The sequence below is a fragment of the Mesoplodon densirostris genome, chromosome 15, assembly GCF_025265405.1.
Source record: "Mesoplodon densirostris isolate mMesDen1 chromosome 15, mMesDen1 primary haplotype, whole genome shotgun sequence".
Taxonomy (NCBI): domain Eukaryota; kingdom Metazoa; phylum Chordata; class Mammalia; order Artiodactyla; family Ziphiidae; genus Mesoplodon; species Mesoplodon densirostris.
The window spans coordinates 31,167,187-31,175,636 of NC_082675.1; the positions used below are offsets into that span (position 1 = coordinate 31,167,187).

An 8,450-nucleotide genomic window follows, 5' to 3' on the forward strand; every position below is an offset into this window, starting at 1 on the left:
TATAATGCTTCTTTGAGGGTTTGTGATAAGAACTGGCCTGCATATTTCCCATGGTAATGATTAAATGAGACAAGCTATGTGAAAATGCTTTGCATACCACAATTATCACTCAATAAATGAGTGCTCATGTACTGTTGGAGATTTTCCCTTCTCTTGTGTGTTGTTTAACTTCATGTTTTGGTCCCTGGATCACATTTTCTTGGTACTTGGGCAGACCCACTGGCCAAAAGGAAGTTGGACCAATTTATGCAAATTGGCAATATTTCTAGATACACATACCAAACAAACAGCCTTTGAATTACAAGATGACTCAGAATTGATGCTGGCCATTTTCCAGCTACACTGACTCACATTTTTCATTGGTAAAATATGAGCCAAAATGTATGCTTTGACGAGTAGTTACAAGAAATAAATGAGCTCTGTGTAAAAGCACTTTGCGAACATCTAGCACCGAACAATTGCACCCTTTACTAGTTGCTATTATTATTCCTCAAAATATGCTGGGGTGAATTTACCAGTCCTGTTGTCTATACTCTACATTGTTTCAAGAGAAACTGGGAAATTTATTTTTATCACTGAAATTTTTTTTTCATTTTTTTTTATTAGTTTCTGCTTTATAACAAAGTGAATCAGTCATACATATACATCTGTTCCCACATCCCCTCCCTCATGCATCTCCCTCCCTCCCACCCTCCCCATCCCTCCCCTCCAGGCAGTCACAAAGCACCGAGCTGATCTCCCTGTGCTATGCGGCTGCTTCCCACTATCTATCTACCCTACGTTTGGTAGTGTATATATGTCCATGCCTCTCTTTCGCTTTGTCACAGCTTACCCTTCCCCCTCCCCATATCCTCAAGTTCATTCTCAAGTAGGTCTGTGTCTTTATTCCCGTTTTACCCCTAGGTTCTTCATGACATTTTTTTTTCTTATATTCCATATATATGTGTTAGCATACGGTATTTGTCTTTCTCTTTCTGACTTACTTCACTCTGTATGACAGACTCTAGGTCTATCCACCTCATTACAAATAGCTCAGTTTCGTTTCTTTTTATGGCTGAGTAATATTCCATTGTATATATGTGCCACATCTTCTTTATCCATTCATCCGATGATGGACACTTAGGTTGTTTCCAGCTCCGGGCTATTGTGAATAGAGCTGCAATGAACATTTTGGTACATGTCTCTTTTTGAATTATGGTTTTCTCAGGGTATATGCCTAGTAGTGGGATTGCTGGATCATATTCACTGAAATTTTTTAAATCTCAGCTTTATTTCCCCATCTTATGGCAATACAGGATGTATTATGTAGCTATAGCTAACTTATGAAAATGTTGTTCAGCTACACATATCTTAGTCTGAGTGAACATACATCATTACGCACCATACTTTACTATTTGTAAAATAGTTGTCAGCTACAAACACATTATCCTACGCAATAAAGCTAGTGACAGAAAAATGCTGTTGTCACAGAAAATTGGACTCTGAGAATAATAAATGTCCAAATGCTTATTTTGAAAATAGGAAGCATTAATCATGTGACAACATTGGCTTCCAGTAGCTTTAATGTGACTACGTAAGTGCCAGGCAGACAATTATCAGCCTTGAGGAATGTAAGGACTAGTTCTTTCATCAACAGAGAAACAGTCTTCCCATTAAATGCCAGATGCAGTCTGAAGTCCTACATGCCAACTCAACTTCTTTTTTTTTTAATATTTATTTATTTATTTGGTTGCATGAGGTCTTATTTGCGGCAGGTGGGCTCCTTAGTTGCGGCTCTCAGTCTCCTTAGTTGTGGAGTGTGGGCTCCTTAGTTGCAGCTTGCCAGCTCCTCAGTTGCCGCATGCATGTGGGATCTAGTTCCCTGACCAGGGATCAAACCCAGGCTTCCTGCATTGGGAGCTTGGAGTCCTATCTACTGTGTCACCAGGGAAGTCCCCCAACTCAACTTTTTAATTTAAAATTTAAGAAAGTTGTATACCCTTTTGATCCATAATCTAAGTAATGATACAAAATCCAGTAGCTTCTAAAGGGTAAGGAATGAGACATCTCCCTTCCCTCCCCATCCTCCAGCCACTCATGTCCCATCCTTGGAGGCAAATAGTGTTCATGGTTTCATGTGTATATTCAATAGATATTTTATTTATATACAGACATGTATCTGTATCTATAGCTATCCCCCTTTTCTACCCTCTTAGGGACTGAATTGCCCCTGACCCTGCAATTCATATGTTGAAACCCTAACCCCAGCACCTCAGAATGGGACTGTATTTGGAGAGAGGGACTTTAAAGAGGTGATTAAGGTAAAGTGAAGTCTTATGGGTGGGCCCTAGTTCAGAATGACTGGTGTCCTTATAGGAAGAGGAGATTACGACCCAGACACATACAGAGGGAGGACCGCAAGCCAAGGAGAGAGGCTCAGAAGAAACCAACCCCAATACTGTGATATCAGCGCTCCAGCCTCTAGAACAGTGAGAAATATGTGTCCGTTGTTTAAGCCCTAAGCCTGTGGAACTTTGTTAAGGAAGCCTGAGGAGACTCATGTACCCCCTCCTTTCACAAACTGCCTGCTTTGCTGCGCCCTCTTTTCACTTACTGTATTTTAAAGAAGCACATAAAGCAGGGGTCCCCAACCCCTGGAAGGGGTACTGATCCGTGGCCTGTTAGGAACCGGGCCACCCAGCAGGAGGTGAGCGGCAGGCAAGCGAGTGAAGCTGCGTCTGTATTTATAGCCGCTCCCCACTGCTTGCATTACTGCCTAAGCTCTGCCTCCTGTCTGCATGATGGTGAGTCGTATAATTATTTCATGATATATTACAGTGTAATAATAATAGAGCTAAAGTGAAGAGTAAATGTAATGTGCTTGAATCATCCCGAAACCATCACCCCCCCACCCCAGTCCGTGGAAAAATTTTCTTCCACAAAACCGGTCCCTGGTGCCAAAAAGGTTGGGGACCACTGCATAAAGCCTTCTTACTTCATTTTGTTGTCTGGATACACAGATTCTTTTTATTGTCTGGATGTTGCATAATCTATCTGACCTCTCTCCTACTGATGAACATATAGATTATTTCCAATATTTTGCTATTAGAAATAACACTGCCATAAATAAATAAATTAGCTTGTACATAAATAATTTTACACATGGACAAGTCTATCCATATGATCAATTTCCAGAAGTAGTATCACTGGGTTGAAGGTCATGTGCAGCAAAATTTTTGTAGTCATTGGCAAATTGCTCTTCCGGGAGGTTTCACAGATGGACTCTTCCACCAGAAAGAGTGAGAGAACTTAGCTCCAGCTTTTCCCACAAGCTGTTCGTGATGCAAACTTTTGATCTTTCCCAACCTGGTAGGTAAAAAAAGCATGTCTTGGGAAGTATCATTTTGCATTTCTCTTATTATGAGTGGTGTTATATCTTTTTATAAGTTTAAAGATTTTTGTATTTCATGTTTTGGTTAAGCTTCTTTTTCTAATGGTTTTGTTTTGTTTTGTTTTTGTATTGTAGATATCCCTTACTTGTTAGAAAATTTGGTCATTTTCTGTGGTATGAGTGGCAAACATTTTCCCAGTTGGTATTGGTCTTTTTACATTCTTCTGAGGAGCCCATGTAGAAAATTCTGGCGTTTAACATAAGCAGTTATTAGTCTCCTTGTTAATGGTGCCATGACTTCTGACTTCAACTACAGAGTCAGGCCAAACCTTGCAGGTGAGGGCGCCATCCCCTTCCAGGCTTCAGATGTCAGCCGCGGGCTCGGGGCTCCCCAGGCATCCATGCTTCTGACCAACAGGCTACAATTTGGGGTCCCCACTCCCCACTCAGTTTCAATAATTCTCCAGAATGTCTCACAGAACTCAGGAAAGTGTGATACAGTTTTTTTTATTTCAGTTTATTATAGCAAAGAGGATACAAATCAAAAGCAGTCAAAAGTAGAGACACTGAGGGCAAGGTTTGGGAAGGTCCCAGATGTCCTCTCCCTGTGGAGTTGGGATGCATCACCCTCCTGGCACAGTGATGCATGACAACATGCTTAGGATTGGCAGCGAAGGGTCCTCACCTGAACATTGATGTCCAGAGTTTCCATGGTTTCATTGTGTAGGTGTGAGTAAGTGAATCATGGGCCACTTGATTGAACTCAACCTCCAGCTCCCCCTCCCTTCCCCAGAGGTTGGGCTGATATCATGTGACTCAAAGCCCCAGCCCTCTAATCACCTGCTGGTCTTCCTGTCCTGGCCAGCCACCATCTGAGTCATCTCCTTAGTATAAACTCTCAGGGTCCACCAAGAATGACAAAGACATTCTTATGACCCAGGAAATTCCAGGTATTTAAAGGTTACCTCCCAGGAACTGGAGACAGGCCAGCCCATTTCTTTATTACCTAGGATAATAGGTAATAATTTCTGGATTTTGTATTGTATATAGAAGATTTCTGGATTTGGATTTTGTATTTCTGGATTTTATATTGTATATAGAAGATTCTTCCCTTTTCTAAGGGAAATTATTACAAAAACAAATTGCCCATGATTTCCTCTGGTACCAGAATGATTCCACTTTCCCCCCAAATGTATTATTTCAGCTTTTTGAGATGTAATTGACATCCAACATACATTTTTGATCCATCTGGAACTCATTCTAGTTTATAGGATACAGATTCAACTTTATTTCTTTTTTCTAGATAAGTTGTCCACAAACCACTTATTGAATAAACTATTTTTCCTCCTTAAATTGAAATGCCAGCCTTATACTGAATTCCTGTATGTATACAGATCTACTTCTAAACTGCTTAGTGTGTTCCACTGATCTGTTTTTCCTGTGTAGCTCATGGTTTTAATTATTGTAGTTTTGTAAGTTATTACTTCAAATTGATACCACTAGTAAATTTCTTAAACTTTTATAAAACATTCTTCTGAAACTGGATTTAAAACCAAATACCAGGACTTTCCTGGTGGTGCAGTGGTTAAGAATCCACCTGCCAATGCAGGGGTTCGAGCCCTGGTCTGGGAAGATCCCACCTGCTGTGGAGCAACTAAGCTCATGTGCCACAACTACTAAGACTGTGCTCTAGAGCCGGCAAGCCACAACTACTGAGCCTGCATGCCACAACTACTGAAGCCCACGCACCTAGAGCCCGTGCTGTACAACAAAGAGAAGCCACTGAATGAGAAGCCCACACACCGCAACGAAGAGAAGCCCCCCGCTCGCTGCAACTAGAGAAAGCCCATGTGCAGCAACAAAGACCCAATGCAGCCAAAAATAAATAAATAAATAAATAAATTGATATATTTTTTAAGAAAACAAACCAAATTCCAATTAGAGGTAAGACACCAGTATAGCTGTCAGATGAGTAACCAGCAGTGCATTGATCTAGCTTGCGAGCCACTTAGCAGCTTAGAGTAGGAATTGTTTCCAAGGCATTGCTTACTTTATATGCCAGAATGTAAGGGAACTCACACAGTTGTGCCCCATACATTTGCCTTTTATAGGAAGTTATTCAGACTTACATGGACAATTTTCACTGCACTGGAAACAGCCCAGCCACCTGCAAGGCAGTGGGAGCCTTTGGCCTTCTCAACAGTCAACTGTGGCATGAGCTGGGCACATGCTTTCCTCAGAGCATCTCACCTCCTGACCATCCTGACCTGGGCTGAGTCACTCACTTCCTCCCAGCGGGATCCGTGATCCTCCCTCTGCTCCTCACCAGGATGGGTCTGAGTCAGATGGTCATCCTGCTCCAGGGTCGGCAGAATCTAGTTCTTTGGTTGTCAACTCTGCTATTTTCATCTTCAGGCTTTCCCTTCACACTGGGCAAAGAAAATTCGTGGAATCTTGCAGAACCAAACCACTGTTTTACAAGGATGACAATTTTTTTGGAGAAGCATAAAGTGGCATTATCCTAGTTATCCTCATACCTGTTCAATTTCAGATAAATTACTGAGCAAAAATTTTAAAGTGGTTTATTAAAAACTTTTCATTTTTATTTTGGCTATAGATGTGTAATTGTCACAAAAATTTTAGGATCATTCTGACTGTTTTAGACTGTATGTTTCTTTAATTCTGCTTACTACTTCATGAAGAAATATCAAGAAATTTCTCAATTAAAAAAAAGGTTTGAGATCAGCTCAGTGCTTTGTAACCACCTAGAGGGGTGGGACAGGGAGGGTGGGAGGGAGATGCAAGAGGCAGGGGATATGGAGATATATGTATATGTGTAGCTGATTCACTTTGTTATAAAGCAGAAACTAACACACCATTGTAAAGCAATTATACACCAATAAAGGTGTTTAAAAAAAAAGGTTTATGGGTGAAATAATATAATGTCTGGGATTTGCTTCCAAATAATTGGGTTGAGGTGGGGGATTAGTCAGTTTACAGAAGACACAAGTTTGGCCATGAGTTGATGACTGTTGAATCTGGGGTGATGGGGGCATAGGGAGTTTCACTGTATTTGTTCATTGTGACAAATACTTAATTCCTTTTTATTTTGTGTGTTTGAAATTTTTTCTTAGAGAGAAGCCCACTTTGGTCCCACTCTGGTTGGGATGACTGCAGTGCAGCCTGGCTGCACCCAGTGGGCACTGGAGCCTCTTGAGGGCTGCATCCTCCCCAGGCAGGAGCTGGCGGAGGCAAGAGGCCTTTCCCAGCTCCCTTTGTTCCTCCCAAGGCTTCTGGCAGAATTCCCACTGCTCTTCCTTCACATCATCTTTCTTTTCTATTTCTGAACTCCATTTTGTGATTTTTCTAATTATTCCCAGCAAAGAAGAAACTTGAAAATCACATATGCTGTGACTGAAAATCTTTTTGCTGAAAGCACAGTCAGAAATAGCCCGAGGAGTAAAATTCTTCCCAAGAAGAGCATCTGGGGAAGGATTTCTGCCTTAGTTTTCCTTAAAATAAGGTGATTTAACAGCGATCTGAAGAAAGCATAGCGAGCAAATTTCCATTTTCCTATTAATTACACACTTGAGCTGAGAAGCAGAAGTAAAAAAGCATTAAAAAGAAACCCACAAAGTTTATTTAAACAACAAGATGCTTGACCTGAAGGGGAAAACTATCTAGGATTCATTTCTTTTACAGTAATTTATCCTTGCTTAACGACAGATTGTCCTACCTGTAACAGCTACATACAAAAAAGTTACAAAATTGTTCTTGGTTTTGAAATGAAAATGAAAAACATTAAAATTCTCCAATCGAACAAGGTATGCAATAATTGTTACATTGTTCTTTTCTCGTTAAACAGGGAAATCAAAAGAACTTACTGGCATATAAAGAGATGAGCTGAATGAGCATGCCAATAATGGAGAAAGGGACTATTTTCACAGAAGCAGTATTTTCCCCCATCCCATCTCCTTGTGATGTTGATCAAAATGTACCATTGGCCATTTAGTTAAAAAAAATCAATATGCTTGTGCACATACCTCCATTACTTAATGTACAACAAAGGAGTGGGGAAGGGGAAATGAAAGACTAGAGAAAACTGTACTGCAGCAGTCACAATGCGGCAAAACCAAATCGTGGTTTTCTAACTCAGAATGACTTCTTGATTCTGGAGTAAAGCAGCAGGTTCTCTCTTTAGTAGACACCTCCTGTCTGCTATTGGGACACATCAGCTGTATCTTCATCCTTCATTTCCAACTGTGCAGGTGTGTCTGTTTCATTGATTGGCTGCCCATCAAATCAGAATCTGATCTGCCTCATGGACAAACCCTGTCATTCACAATAGGCTTTCGTCAAACATGGTTATGCCTCCCAATCTCAAACTGCACCACAGAACCATCGTGCCTTACCACCTTCATGTTAATGTGATCGTGGTCCTCTGTCTTGACTCCCTCCTGGGGCTCTTCATTGGCCATGGTAACCTCTGGAGCCTTCTCAGTGGCTGCTTCACAAAAAAGGTACCAGGATTGGCACCAAACAAGCACAGAGCAGCACCACTAGTGGCAGAAGGAGGAGGTAGCAATCAGTCAAAGGGAATTTTCTAAAATAAAAAATAAGTCCCTTGAGAACATAAATTTAGTTAGAACCTGTTAGACCAGGGCAGGGGAAGATCTTTATTATGGAGTTTATTTCCAGTTCATTAATTATGAAATAGCTGAGACTTAACCAGAGAAGTTTGAAACTCCCAGATAACTGAAACACCTGTGTCAGACAAAGCTCTTAGCATGGAAGGACTTCTCCATCAGCTGAGAAACAGGAACTGCTCACTTACAATAGCTCCAAAGAGAATAAAATACTGGGGAATGAATTTAACAAACTGAGTGCAAAACTTACACTCTGAAAACTGCAAAACGTTGTTGAAAGAAATTAAGGAAGACCTAAATAAATGGAAACATATCTCAGGGTCAGAAGACTTAATATTGTCAAGATGGCAACACTCCCCAAAGTGATCCACAGTCATTTGGTGCCATCAAAATTCCAGCTGAGTTCGTTCAAACATGGACAAGATGGTGCTAAA

General features: G+C 40.9%; 1 pseudogene; it reads right to left on the minus strand.

Annotated features, from left to right (window-relative positions):
• Positions 1-7,567: 7,567 nt before the first annotated feature.
• Positions 7,568-7,848, minus strand: LOC132503041 (small ubiquitin-related modifier 2-like; annotated as a pseudogene).
• Positions 7,849-8,450: the final 602 nt, after the last annotated feature.